Raw genomic sequence first — 14219 nt, forward strand, 5'->3', positions numbered from 1 at the left:
ACAGCATATATTACCGATTTTAGTCATTTTCCCCCATCCATTCCTTCTCTGGAACCTTTTAGTACCTTCTCTCCCTGGGATTTTGAAATTTCCTAATATGGCTTGGTATAGACATTTTTTGTGTTTCTTTGATATTTTCTGTTTTGTTTTTGTTTTTTTTTTCTTCTGGATTCCTATTATTCAGATGTTGTAAGTCCTAGAGCAGTATTCCTGTACAGATGTCTAATTAATTTTTTTCCCCTTCTGTTTTGCATTTTGTCTTTTTGTCCCACTTACCGAAGATTTCCTTGACTATACTCTAATCCTTCTATTGAATATATTGTTTTGTCTACCTTATTTTTATAGAGTTCTTACATCCTGTCATTCTTTTTTTTTCACTGATGCAATTTCTCGTCTTTCTGTGGATGTTTAAAATATTTTTTTAAAGTTTTCACTTCTGAATTTTATCACTCTCATCAATTCCTTCTCCCTGTTTTGATCTCTTCCTTGTTGGGGCCTTCCCTCAAACGTGTGGTGGGCCCTGTCTGTCTGTTAAGACCTAATTGGAAGCATCACTGTAAGGATTTGGGGGACCACGCCTCTGAATTCTGAGGCTGCTTTGGGTTCTGGAAGGCAAATTGACTTTCTTGTTCCTGTCCCAGTCATTCTCTGTAGGTGCCAAGGTTGTGCTTCCTCTCTCCTGCCACGTCAGTTGCCACTGCTTTATCTAGCCTTTTCATCTTTCAAATGTTAAAAATCCTCTGCTGTCTTTATCCTGTCTTATGTATAGCCTTTATAGCATTTTTTAAAAATGCCTTTAATTCTAATGAGATGATACCTCTGAAAGAAGGGGAAGAGGAAATAGATTTGTGGTCAGTCCACTCAAACTTAGATTTATACTTTGAATATAGGTTCTGAGTTTACAGTTTTAATTCCATATAATGATATTAATTCAGACAATATGTTTGATTATACCTTAATTAAAATAGTATACTTTTCTGCTAAGGCCTTTATTAAGAATTTATTTCAAACCCCTCACCATACCATATTGTTCATTAATGTGCAACATAGATGGAATATTATGTGTGAAGTATTACAAATTTTTAAGTTAAAGTCATTGATTCTTAATAAACACATCCAAAACTTGTGAAAAGGGGGAGGACAAAAGTGACCTTTAGCTTTATTTTTTTACTGGGTTGAAGTCAGAGGCGTTAGGCACAGTGAGAAGAGTCTTTGGGTGGGGCAGGATTTCAGCAGTTTTGGGGGTTGTCACTAGCCTTCTAGGCATGATTATTTTTTAGTCTTTGCCATTAAACCTGAAGTCTACTAAGCAACCCTTTCCCCTTGTAAAGATTGTAAAACCCCATGTATTCTGCCCTGAATGAAGATAAATACTGTTCTTCAGCAACCAGTTGAAATAATACCTGTGAACATTAAACTGTCAGTAGCTGTTTGATTTTTTTTTTTTTTTTTTTTGGATTTGAATTTTATATCCTTATGTGTGTCCGTGTAGTTGACTGAGGTTTTGAGCCAGCAGTGGTAAGGCTTTAATCATAAAGGAGAGTTATCTTAAATTTTCAAGCAAGATGAGAGGAAAGTAACCTGCTGGCAGGTAATATATCCAGGCTTTGCTCAGAGGCTTTAATTCTGCCATCCTTTAGTGAATACTCGATGCTAAAAAGTTGAAATAGCTTTGGGAGTAGGCTTGTGGAAGTGTTGCTTTGGTAGGATCGAGCCAGTAGACTGTAAGCTGCTGATACATTAAAGGAGCCCCCATAGGGCCGTAAGACCACAATAGAAAAAAAAAATTTAATAGAGGAAAGCAGGGTAACTATCACCCAGAGCTCTACCAACTAGTCTCTAGTAAGGAAATAGCATTTCCTTACTATTTTTATTCTCCTCATATACAGATTTTTGGTCAGAATTGACTTTTACTATGTGAGTGTATGTCATATTATACCCTAATAGCAATGACCTTAAAAGATAACCTGCTTCATTTAGAATAAAAGTATTTGAATGAATGAATTTTCATTTTTCATGCTGTATCTGTTTTTTGAGGTTCTAAAATTACACATTAACCAAAGAGCTTAAGGACCATATCACAGTTTGAGTTTGAAACATTTCTTGTTTGAAGGATAAATTAGTCCTCCAAATAGTGATACTTTTCAAATATGTTCCATCTAGAACTTTTTGTTAATAAGGAATAAGTGGCTTTGCCATAAAACATCTGAAACAAGCAAAATGGTGTTTTCTATACCATTTGTATATTCCTGATTATTGGCTGCTGGCAATTTTTATTTAAATGCTGTGTATTTTAAAAAGCATCAACTAGATTTTCTCCCTTCGTCACCTTTCGTGTATTTGTGGAGGACACTGATGGGAGAGCGAGACAGCATGGTGAAAACTATTTTATATTAATAGGAGGCAGGAAGGCTTATCTGAATGAGTAAACAAACAGAAACCAAAAACAAAACCAAGCATTACAATTGTTTGTATTTGTGATATTAAAGAATGCTGCTATTACTTTCAACTGCTGACAGTGAGTGGGATTTGGTTACTGGCCTTACTTTAAGAAAGAGAATTGTCCTAACATCGTTGAGGCTATTTTAGTATTTGACTATTGCTGTATTCTTGGGCTCTTCACAAATAAATGGATACTTCTAAAGGGTTTGAAAGATAGTTTATTCTCTAGAGGGTCTCAAAAAGTTCCTTGTCACCTAGTCAATACCACTGCAGATAAATTCTCACAAATTTGTATCTTTAGTAAGATTTACCTTCTAGTTGTAAGTGATCTTAAAAAATTTCTCAAGCACTTGTTGAATCCTAATTTGTCCCACATTCTGTGCTCAGCAGCTGGAGGTAGGAGAAGAATCTTCCCTAACCTGGAGAAGCTTGCTTACTTATGAGGGTGATACCATGCAAGCAGTTGAGCCCATGTAACAGTTGGTAAATTAGATGTGTTGAGTGTACAGAATGGAAGAAGTTTTGTGGTGTGGCTGCTGGCAGATACATGCTGGAGGTAGATGGGGTCAAGCTTGCTGGGACAAGGAGGGAAAAAAAGGCATTGCAGGCAGAGAGCAGAACGCGTGAGGCAGGAAAGTGTCATGAGGAGTGTCAAATATGTAGGAAAGAATTGATGAAATTTTGAAATGAATGGAAAGTATTCTCTGAGGTTCTCAGTTGAGTAATGTAGTGGCAGTCTTACTTAAACATGAAGTGAGAAGTTAAACTCTCAGAGTTGTTTTATCTGTTTTTTGGATGTGAGAGAATCTTCAAGCAGTACCTTTTTGTCCTCCAGATAAGGAAATTGAGGCCCAGAGAGACTTACGGCCCCGAGCTTGTTAGAGATAGAGCACCCATGGCATGCCCAGCCTCTGATTCACAAACGTTTGTTTCGTCACACTGTCTCATTATTGGCGTTCATTTACTGTAGTGAAATGCTCTTGCATGGATATTAAATAAAGCAATACATTTTATTGTGGTAAAGGAATAGAAATAGAAAATCTCAGCTGCATTTCTTTGCTTAAGGAAAAAACACTGAAATCTTATTCTAAACTTTTTACATTATTATAAAGATAATTTATAATAGGTGCTTGCCAGGTTGGATTGTAGGTACTATACCAAGGGCAGCATTTTATAAACCATTTCTCAAATCTCATCTGTGGAAGTTACAGTGTAGAGGTTTCCCATAGAGCTTCACAGGGTATCACACTCACACAGTTCATGGAGTGTAAGAAAAATCTTAATGCTTTATCGTTTGACATTTTAAGCAAGGAAAAAACAGACTTTTATAGGTTTAACTTACTATGACAGTTTCTTCTACTTCCCTTCCCCTTCAGGTATCTCCAGGGCAGCTTACTAAAAAGTATAGCTCATGCTCAACAATATTTCTAGATGACAGCACAGTCAGCCAGCCTAATCTTATAACCACAATAAAATGGTGAGTACAACTAGATTGCCAAGAGCTGAGTGACAGAGACCCCCTCATTGCTAAAAGCACCCGAGCCATACGCAATTTCATTCATTTGAATTGTCCTTTTCAGTGATCTGGTTAAGAAACTGGTGTCAACTATATATTGACTTCAGAGACTTAAATATGGATTTTCAGTTTCCATTTTAATCTTAGAGTGCATGATAGAAGGGAAAGCCAGATAGCAAATAAGAAATCCCAGGAAAAGTATAAATCTTTATTTGATGCATTTCTGTTGTTGTTTTTTTTTTTTTTCAAACTCTTTATTGGAATATATTTGCTTTACACTCTTGTACCAGTCTTTGAGGTACACCAAAGTGAATCAGCTGCATCTACACATATATCCCCACATCCCTTCCCTCCCGTGACTCCCCCCCACCCTCCCAGCCTTCCAAGGCATCTCCCATCATCAAGTTGATCTCCTTTTGTTATACAGCAGCTTTTCCCACTAGCTATCTATTTTACAGCTGGTAGTGTAAATATGTTTATTCTACTCTCTCACCTCGTCCCAGCTTCCCCTTCACCCCTCACCCCAGCCCCGTGTCCTCAAGTCCATTCTCTACTTCTGTATGTCCACTCTTGCCTGTCACTGGGTTCATCAGTACCATTTCTTCAGATTCCATATATATGTGTTCGCATACAGTATTTGTTTTTCTCTTTCTGGCTTACTTCACTCTGTATGACAGACTCTAGGTCTATCCACCTCATTACATATAGTTCAATTTCATTCCTTTTTATGGCTGAGTAATATTCCATTGTATATATGTGCCACATCTTCTGTATCCATTCAGCTGTTGATGGGCATTTAGGTTGTTTCCATGTCCTGGCTATTGTAAATAGTGCTGCAGTGAACATTATGCTACATGTTTCTTTTTGGATCATGGTTTTCTCTGGGGTATATGCCCAGGGAGTGGGATTACTGGGTCATATGGTAGTTCTATTTGTAGTTTTTTAAGGAACCTCCACACTGTTTTCCATAGTGGCTGTATCAACTTACATTCCCACCAACAGTGCAGGAGAGTTCCATTTTCTCCACACCCTCTCCAACATTTATTGTCTCTAGATTTTGTGATGATGGCCATTCTGACCGGTGTGAGGTGATACCTCATTGTGGCTTCCACCTGCATTTCTGTAATGATTAGTGATGTTGAGCATCTTTTCATGTGTTTGTTGGCCATCTGTATGTCTTCTTTGGAGAAATGTCTATTTAGGTCTTCTGCCCATTTGTGGATTAGGTTATTTGCTTTTTTTGGTATTAAGCTGCATGAGCTGCTTGTATATTTTGGAGATTAACCTTTGTCTGTTGCTTTGTTGGCAAGTATTTTCTTCCATTCTGAGGGTTGTCTTGTCTTGTTTATGGTTTCTTTCGCTGTGCAAAAGCTTTTAAGTTTCATGAGGTCCCATTTGTTTATTCTTGATTTTATTTCCATGATTCTAGGAGGTAGGTCAAAAAAGATCTTGCTTTGATGGATGTCATAGAGTGTTCTGCCTATGTTTTCCTCTAAGAGTTTTATGCTATCTGGCCTTACATTTAGGTCTTTAATCCATTTTGAGCTTATTTTTGTGTATGGTGTTAGGAAGTGTTCTAATTTCATTCTTTTACATGTAGCTGTCCAAATTTCCCAGCACCACTTACTGAAGAGGCTTTTTTCCATTGTATTTTCTTGCCTCCTTTGTCAAAGATAAGGTGCCCATATGTGCGTGGGTTTATCTCCGAGTTCTCTATTCTTTTCCATTGATCTACCTTTCTCTTTTTGTGCCAGTACTGTACTGTCTTGATCACTATGGCCTTATAGTAGTTTGAAGTCAGGAAGCCTAATTCCACCAACTCCATCTTTCCTTCTCAAGATTGCTTTGGCTCTTCGGGGTCTTTTGCATTTCCATACAAATCGTTAGATTTCTTGTGAAAAATGCCGTTGGTAATCTGATAGGGATTGCGTTGAATCTGTAAATTGCTTTGGGTAAGATAGTCATTTTCACTATGTTGATTCTTCCAATCCAAGAACATGGTATGTCCCTCCGTCTGTTTGTATCATCTTTGATTTCTTTCATCAGTGTCTTCTAGTTTTCTGCATACAGGCCTTTTGCCTCCTTAGGCAGGTTTATTCCTAGGTATTTTATTCTTTTTGTTGCAATGGTAAATGGAAGAGTTTCCTTAATTCCTCTTTCTGTTCTTTCATTGTTAGTGTATAGGAATGCAAGAGATTTCTGCACATTAATGTTGTATCCTGCTACTTTACTAAATTCATCGATTAGTGCTAGCAGTTTTGTGGTAGAGTCTTTAGGGTTTTCTGTGTATAATATGTCATCGGCAAAGAGTGACAATTTTACTTCTTCTTTTTCAATTTGTATTCCTTTTATTTCTTTTTCTTCTCTGATTGCTGTGGCTAACACTTCCAAAACTATGTTGAATACTAATGGTGAGAGTGGACATCCCTGTCTTGTTCCTGTCCTTAGAGGGAATGCTTTCAGTTTTTCACCATTTAGGACTTTGTTGGCTCTTGGTTTCTCATATGTGGCTTTTATTATGTTGAGGTAATTTCCTTCTGTGCCCATTTTCTGGAGAGTTTTTATCATAAATGGATGTTGGATTTTGTCAAAAGCTTTTTCTGCGTCTATTGAGATTATCATCTGGTTTTTATCTTTCAGTTAGTTAATATGGTGTATCACATTGATTGATTTGCATATATTGAAGAATCCTTGCATCCCAGGGATAAACCCCACTTGATCATGGTGTATGATCTCTTTAATGTGCTGTTGGATTCTGTTAGTATTTTGTTGAGGATTTTTGCATCTATATTCATCAATGATATTGGCCTGTAATTTTCTTTTTTTGTGACATCTTTGCCTGGTTTTGGTATCAGGGTGATGGTGGCCTTGTAGAATGAGTTTGGGAGTGTTCCTCCTTCTGCTATAATTTGGAAGAGTTTGAGAAGGACAGGTGTTAGCTCTTCTCTAAATGTTTGATAGAATTCGCCTGTGAAACCATCTGGCCCTGGGTTTTTGTTTGTTGGGAGATTTTTAATCACAGTCTCAATTTCTGTACTTGTGATTGGTGTGTTCATATGTTCTATTTCTTCCTGGTTCAGTTTTGGAAGATTTTACTTTTCTAAGAATGTATCCATTTCTTCCGGGTTATCCAGTTTGTTGGCATATAGTTGTTTGTAGTAGTCTCTCATGATCTTTTGTATTTCTGTGGTGTCCGTTGTTACTTCTCCTTTTTCATTTCTAATTCTGTTGATTTGCATCTTCTCCCTGTTTTTCCTGATAAGTTAGGCTAATGGTTTATCAATTTTGTTTACCTTCTCAAAGAATCAGCTTTTAGTTTTACTGATCTTTGCTATTGCTTCCTTCCTTTCTTTTTCATTTATTTCTGCTCTGATCTTTATGATTTCTTTCCTTCTGCTCACTTTGGGGTTTCTTTGTTCTTCTTTCTCTAGTTGTTTTAGGTGTAAGCTTAGGTTGTTTATTCAATATTTTTCTTGTTTCTTGAGGGAGGACTGTATTGCTATAAACTTCCCTGTCAGGACCGCTTTTGCTGCATCCCATAAGTTTTGGGTTGTTGTGTTTTCATTGTCATTTGTTTCTAGGTATGTTTTTATTTCTTCTTTGATTTCTTTAGTGATTTCTTGGTTGTTTAATAGCGTATTGTTTAGCTTCCATGTGGTTGTATTTTTTGCAGTATTTTTCCTGTAATTGATATCTAGTCTCATGGCATTGTGGTCAGAGAAAATGCTTGATATGATTTCAAATTTTTTGAATTTACCAAGGCTTGATTTATGACCCAAGATGTGATCTATCCTGGAGAATGTTCCGTGTGCACTTGAGAAGAAAGTGTAATCTGTAGTTTTTGAATGGAATGTCCTATAAATATCAATTGAGTTGAGATGGTCTAATGTCTCATTTAGAGCTTGAGAGTTTCCTTATTTATTTTCTGTTTGTATGATCTGTCCATTGGTGTAAGTGGGGTGTTCAAATCTCCTACTATCATTGTGTTACTGTCGATTTCCCCTTTTATGGCTGTTAGCATTTGCCTTATGTATTGAGGTGCTCCTATGTTGGGGGCATAGATATTTACCATTGTGATATGTTCTTCTTGGATGGATCCCTTGATCATTATGTAGTGTCCTTCTTTGTCTCTTGTAATAGTCTTTACTTTAAAGTCTAATTTGTCTGATGTGAGTATTGCTACTCCAGCTTTCTTTTTGCTTCCATTTGCATGGAGTATCTTTTTCCGTCCCCTTACTTTCAGTCTATATGTGTCCCTTGGTCTAAAGTGGGTTTCTTGTAGACAGCATATAGAAGGGTCTTGTTTTTGTATCCATTCAACCAGTCTGTGTCTTTTGGTTGGAGAATTTAATCCATTTACCTTTAAGGTGATTATTGACATGTATATTCCAATTACCGTTTTCATAATTGTTTTGGGTTTGTTTTTGTAGGTCTTTTCATTCTCTTTTGTTTCCTGTTTAGAAAAGTTCCTTTAGCACTTGTTGTAAGGCTGGTTTGGTGGTGCTGAATTCTCTTCACTTTTGCTTATCTGTAAAGCTTTTGATTTCTCCCTCGAATCTGAATGAGATTCTTGCTGGGTAGAGTATTCTTGGCTGTAGGTTTTTCTCTTTCAGGACTTTCAATATATTCTGCCACTCCCTCCTGGCCTGCAGAGTTGCTGCAGAAAGGTCAGCTGTTATCCTTATGGGTTTTCCCTTATATGTTATTTGCAGCTTTTAATATTTTTTCTTTGTGTTTAATTTTTGTTAGTTTGATTAATATGTGCCTTGGTGTATTTCTCCTTGGGTTTACTCTGTGTGGGACTCTCTGCGCTTCTTGGACTTGATTAATTATTTCCTTTCCCATGCTGGAGAAGTTTTCCACTCTAACCTCTTCAGATATTTTCTCAGACCCTTTCTTTTTTCTTCTTCTTCTGGGATGCCTATGATTCAAATGTTGGTGCGCTTAATGTTGTCACCAAGGTCTCTGAGACTATCTTCCATTCTTTTTATTCTTTTTTCTTTTTCGTGCCCTGTGGCAGTTATTTCCCCCATTCTATCTTCTAATTCACTTATTCGTTCTTCTGCCTCCGTTATTCTGCTGTTTATACCATCTAGAGTATTTTTAATTTTGGTTATTTTGTTATCTAGTACTGTTTGTTTGCTCTTTAGTTCTTCTGATTCCTTTTTAACTGTTTCTTGTATTTTCTCTATTTTGTTATCGAGATTTTGGATCATCTTTACTATCATAACTCTGAATTCTTTTTCAGGCGATTTTCCTATTTCCTCTTCATTTATTTGTTCTTGTGTATTTTTACCTTGTTCCTTCATCTGTGGCATATTTTTTTTGTCATCTCATTTTCCCCCCACTTTGGATGGGTGGAATTGTGTTCCTGCTGCCTCTTGGTGTCAAGTTGAGAACCTCTGGGAGACCTCACGGTAAAGGATATTTCCTGGGAAGTGGGTTTCCCTGTCAGTCCAATGTTTTGGACTCAGAGCTCCCACCTCAGGAGCGCAGGCCTGACACTGGGCTTGTGTATCAAGATCCCACAAGCTGTGTGGAGCAGGGAAAATGAAGAAAAAGAAAAAAAAAAAAGGTAGGAGAACAGGAGAACAATAGCAAGCTAAAAAACACAATAGTAGGAAACTAACAGACGTGTTAGAAAAAATTTTAAAAAAAGATGATGGAGCAACAACTGGATCGTAAAACAACTGCAATATCCTAAGTGAGGGGGTGGGAAGAAAAAAAAAGAAAAAGAAAACAGAAAAAAAAGAAAAGAAAAAAAAAAACCAGAAAAAGCCTTGGCTGTGGGGACAGGGCTTAGACAAGGTTGGGGGGGGGGGTGTGAGGCAATGGGCCGAGCCCACCCTTAGAGAAGGCCCTGGGGGTGGTGGGGAATGGGGCTTAGGTCCAATGAGGTAGAGGGACCTGGAAATGCCTCTGGTCCTGGGAGCAAAGGACCAGGTCAAGGTACCCAGAGGGCTCCCTGGGCCCAAGTTGGTAGGAGAGATGCAGGCACCTCCCCTAGTCCTCCAGTCTCAGAGGGCCCCTCCCCCTTGGGTTCTCTTTTTTCCCACCCTCTCTCTCCTATTCCCCTGGAACCCTTACAGCTGCAGGGGGCACTGAAAGGTTGGAGACCAGACTCTGATGCCCAACAGGCTTCCCAGGGCCAACTGGGCTTGGGTAATGCCTGCCACACTTCCCCAGATTTCCCAGTCTGGTAGGGTCCCTGTCTGCCTCTCTTCCTCTCCCCCGCCCCCCACTCTCCTAGGTTCTAAGCAGCTGGAGGGGGCCCGGAGAATAAAGGACCAGGTCTGGGAGCACAGTTGGCCTCCCTGGCCAAGAGAGCAGGCGAAATGCCCTCCAGCCTCCCCTGTCCCCCAGTCTCCAATCTCCCACCCCCTCCTGTCTGCCTCTCCACCTCCTCGCCCCTCCTCCCTCCTTGCACACCCCCCAGGACCCAGGCAGCCCGGAGGGGGCCTTGGAGGGTGGAGGACCCCACTGGGGAGCCCAGCAGGCCCCCAAGCCGGGGAGCTCAGCAGGCCCCCCGGCCTCCTGGGTGGGAGAAACCCAATCACGGTTTCCCCGATCTCCCCAGCCCCCAGCAGTCCCTCCAGGCAGGAACCTCTCCCCTCCCCCAGCCACCCCCCAGGGGCGCTGGTCCAGTCAGCCTTCCCCTTCCCCTGACTTCCCCCAGGTCCTACCCGGTTGCTGTGGGGTTCCTGCGGTCTGCTTGGGCCTCAGGTACCCCGCTGGCCTCCGGCAGCTGTTCTATTTGTGGGGAGACACGATCTCCGCGTCTTCCCATGCCACCGTCTTGACTCCGCCCCCCCCCCCCCATTTCTGTAGTTAAGACCTTGTTGAACGTAATGAGAAGGAGCAGGCCTTTGTATTGCATAGTTCTAGAAAAAATGATTTCTTTATGAGTTGTAGTCCTAAAACAACGTATACTACTTTGGAAGCTACTCTTAGAAGCAGGAACAGCTTGTCCCCTACTGGCACCATAGTGAATCTGCATTTAGATTTCATTGGATTTTGTCAGATTTATCCCACTGTGCATTTTTTTTCCCTGCACTATTTCTGGATGAAATTTCACTTCTCCTTCCTGACCCCGAAAGAGGGGGAAAATATATCAAACCAGTCTTAAGGAACACACTCTCAAGCTTAATTTCTTTGTAGATGCAGTTTGTTCGACTGAGGTTTTAACTTGAGATACATTTAATTTTTGTTTATATATCTATAAATACGTCTCCAACACACCATATCAATCACGGCAGAAGAACAATAAAAGAGATAAAGTTTTGGAAACACGGCTGTGGTCAGGTTTATACTTCAGATGTGAACAGTATCATGATGATGAAAACTGTTCCTTAACTTCTGGGAGCACCTCATGGTCCACAAGTTGGAGATGCACTTTCAAAACACCCTAATGATGAACCTTTCGAGTTTCTTTAAGAGAGAGAAGGAAAAACCAAACAGGGTGCAGAGCTTTCTGACTCCTTTGGTGTTGTCCCCGGAACATTAATGTCTCCTTAGGATATGAATGTTGACTTTGCAGAGCACAGTTTGGGAAATGCTATTTGAAAATATTAATCTCCTTCATTTTATTTTCCGTCTTAAAAAGATAAGTAATTTGTTTCTAATGTGCCAGCCTTTTTTTAGCTATGTAAATTATCAGTAACTTCTAGTTAAAAACAGCAAGTTCACAATCATAGTAATGCAACTTTCCTGTCTTACTTATGATAATAGTTGTGGTCAAATCATGTTTCAGCAAAAGCAGAGCCCTGTCTGTCTCTAAAGTCCTGAGTTTTGGCACTGAATGTTTTTATTTAGCCAAGACACTAAATCTGTGGGTAAAAAAAATCACTACTTTGGCTAGAGTCACAGCTTCTTTCGAATTCAAAAGAGCCTGATGTTCTAGTATATACTTCAAACATAGTTTTAAAGATTAACCTTGCTCAGACAAGTAGGTTTCATGCTTTTTTTTTCCAATGTAATGTAATTTTTGGAAGTACAATAAATTTTAATTAGCTCTCATTGAGTTTTAGAAATGATCATTCAGCACATTCATTATTGATGAAATAAAGGTTTACTGAGCCAATTAATAGGGCCAATTGGCTTTTAGGAATGATTTTGAAAAATGTTTTATCATGAGATTAGTTTTCAATGGGGTAGTTGTTCTCAGTGGGGTAGGTGAGCCTTACTAGAATCACTTATGCAACTTTTTCAAGATATATGTCTCTAAACACATGAATTCCACCTCCCTCCGGCCCCCAAGACCCAGTATCTATGTTTCTGTCTCTCTCTCTCACACGCACTTTTTGCCAAGCGGGGGAATGTTGCGAGGCATGATCCCCTGGACAAAAGCGTCCCGAGTGATTCTGATCTTAACCCTAACTCATTCATGCTAAACTGTGCTGCACGTTGCAGTCACCTGGGGATCTTTAAAAACAATCCTGATGCACAAGTCATACCCAATGCCAGTGAAATCAGAACATTTTGAAGCAGAAGCCAGGCAGTTTTTAAAGCTTCTCAGGTGATCCCAGTGTGCAGCCGAGCTTGGGAGCCACTGTCTGGTTTGAGGGTAGGAGAAAGAGAGCTGCTTCTGATAATTGGTGGGACCTTGGGTAAGCCAGTTTTAAGCCTTGGTTCCCTTATCTGTAAAATGAGTTGTTTAACTAAATGTCATCTAAGGTTCAGTGGTCCTTTCGTCATATAACTTCTAATTCTGTGATTTTAAAATCAGTTGGAAGATGGAACTTCGAAGCACTAGAGAAGTATCCATCTTTGATGCTCACAGTGTTACAGGCCTTTATACAAGTGCTAAGATTCTATAGACCTACTTATAAAATTCAGATTTGCCTTCCCTCACTTATCTTGAGTTTCATTTTAGACACTGAGAACAAAGGGAAACATATAACTTAACCAGAAAACCCTTTGTTGCCTCATACACAACATCTGTGAATAACTTAGAAATATAGGAACTTAAAGAGTATCTGAGGACTTGTATCTATCTGCTCATTAATACTTTATTTTAAGTAATTTGGAAATACCTGTCAGTGGTAGTATACTGTGTTGTAGTATGCTGCATTATTAGCACTGCTTATTCCAGGGTAGCTAGACCTATCATCAATTTTGTGGCTGTAAAATTTTGCTATTAAAATTTCTAACACTTAGGTAAAAGTGATTTTAAATCATTTTATTTGGTATAGAGCACTTTTAATATTTACTTTTAGGGAAATAATGGAAAATGGATGGGTAGGTGGATAGTGAACTCAATCAACTGAGATGCAGGGCCTAACAAAAAAGCCACACACACACACACCACCTACTGTATGGCTTGAATCTAAGCATGTGTATGGATAAATATAGCTTATACAGGACGAAAGTTTCTGTGGGTAGAAGGACACATGACAGGGGAAATATGTAATAATTTATATATTATAATAACCAAAACATGTCTTCTAACAGCATATCTGGCAGTTTGGGTCTCCTAATTTTGCTAAAAGCCGAAAAACCTAAAACCAGAGGGAAAGCACCCATGGAGTACTGCTCTGAATTAGAGGATGTCAGGGCCACTGGACATCTGGAAGGTCTTCCCTCCCCGCCAACCCCTTTCCAAAATGTCTTCAGGCCTAATATGATAAAAATCAATTATTACAATATATTTTTTTCCCTCCACAGTGTGACCTTAGCAATATATTACCACATAAAGAACAGGTGAGCTCTTTTAAAACCTATCTTGTTATTCCAGCTAATTAATTTACAAGGTATCATGTTGAGTGTTAGGTGATAACTATAGACATTATTGGAGTAAGCTTTTATTAGTAGAATGCTTTTATTATAATATTGAAGTGAGTCTTTTATTTTTATCTCAAGACTCTTAATTCTTAAGTTACTGGGTATCTTGGAGTATTTGTTTATGTGGGTTATATTGATATTTACTATATTAGAAATTGAAATTGAGAATTAAAAACTTACATCCATTGTATGTTAAAACAGGGTTTTGCTTAGCACTATTGAAATTTTGAGCTAGATAACGCTTTGTTGGGGGGGGGGTCGTCCTATGCATTGTAGGGTATTTAGCAGCACGCCTGGCCTCTGCTCACTAGGTGCCGGGAGCGCCTTCTTCTTTCCTCCACATGACAACAACCAGAACTCTGCAGCCATGGCCAGAAGTCCCCTGGGGGCTGAAATCACCCCTGCTTGGGAACCCCAGTGTTTAACATAGGTCATTTTTTAAACTGTTTTCCACAACAAAAAAGTTGAGAGAAGAGTATCT

At 39.1% G+C, this 14219-nt stretch overlaps 1 pseudogene; it reads left to right on the top strand.

Annotated features, from left to right (window-relative positions):
- The window catches only part of LOC130856085 (cyclin-Y-like protein 1), a 42003-nt pseudogene that overhangs the window by 12402 nt on the left and 15382 nt on the right, over positions 1–14219 (top strand).

This window comes from Hippopotamus amphibius, chromosome 6 (genome assembly GCF_030028045.1).
Source record: "Hippopotamus amphibius kiboko isolate mHipAmp2 chromosome 6, mHipAmp2.hap2, whole genome shotgun sequence".
NCBI classification, from domain to species: domain Eukaryota; kingdom Metazoa; phylum Chordata; class Mammalia; order Artiodactyla; family Hippopotamidae; genus Hippopotamus; species Hippopotamus amphibius.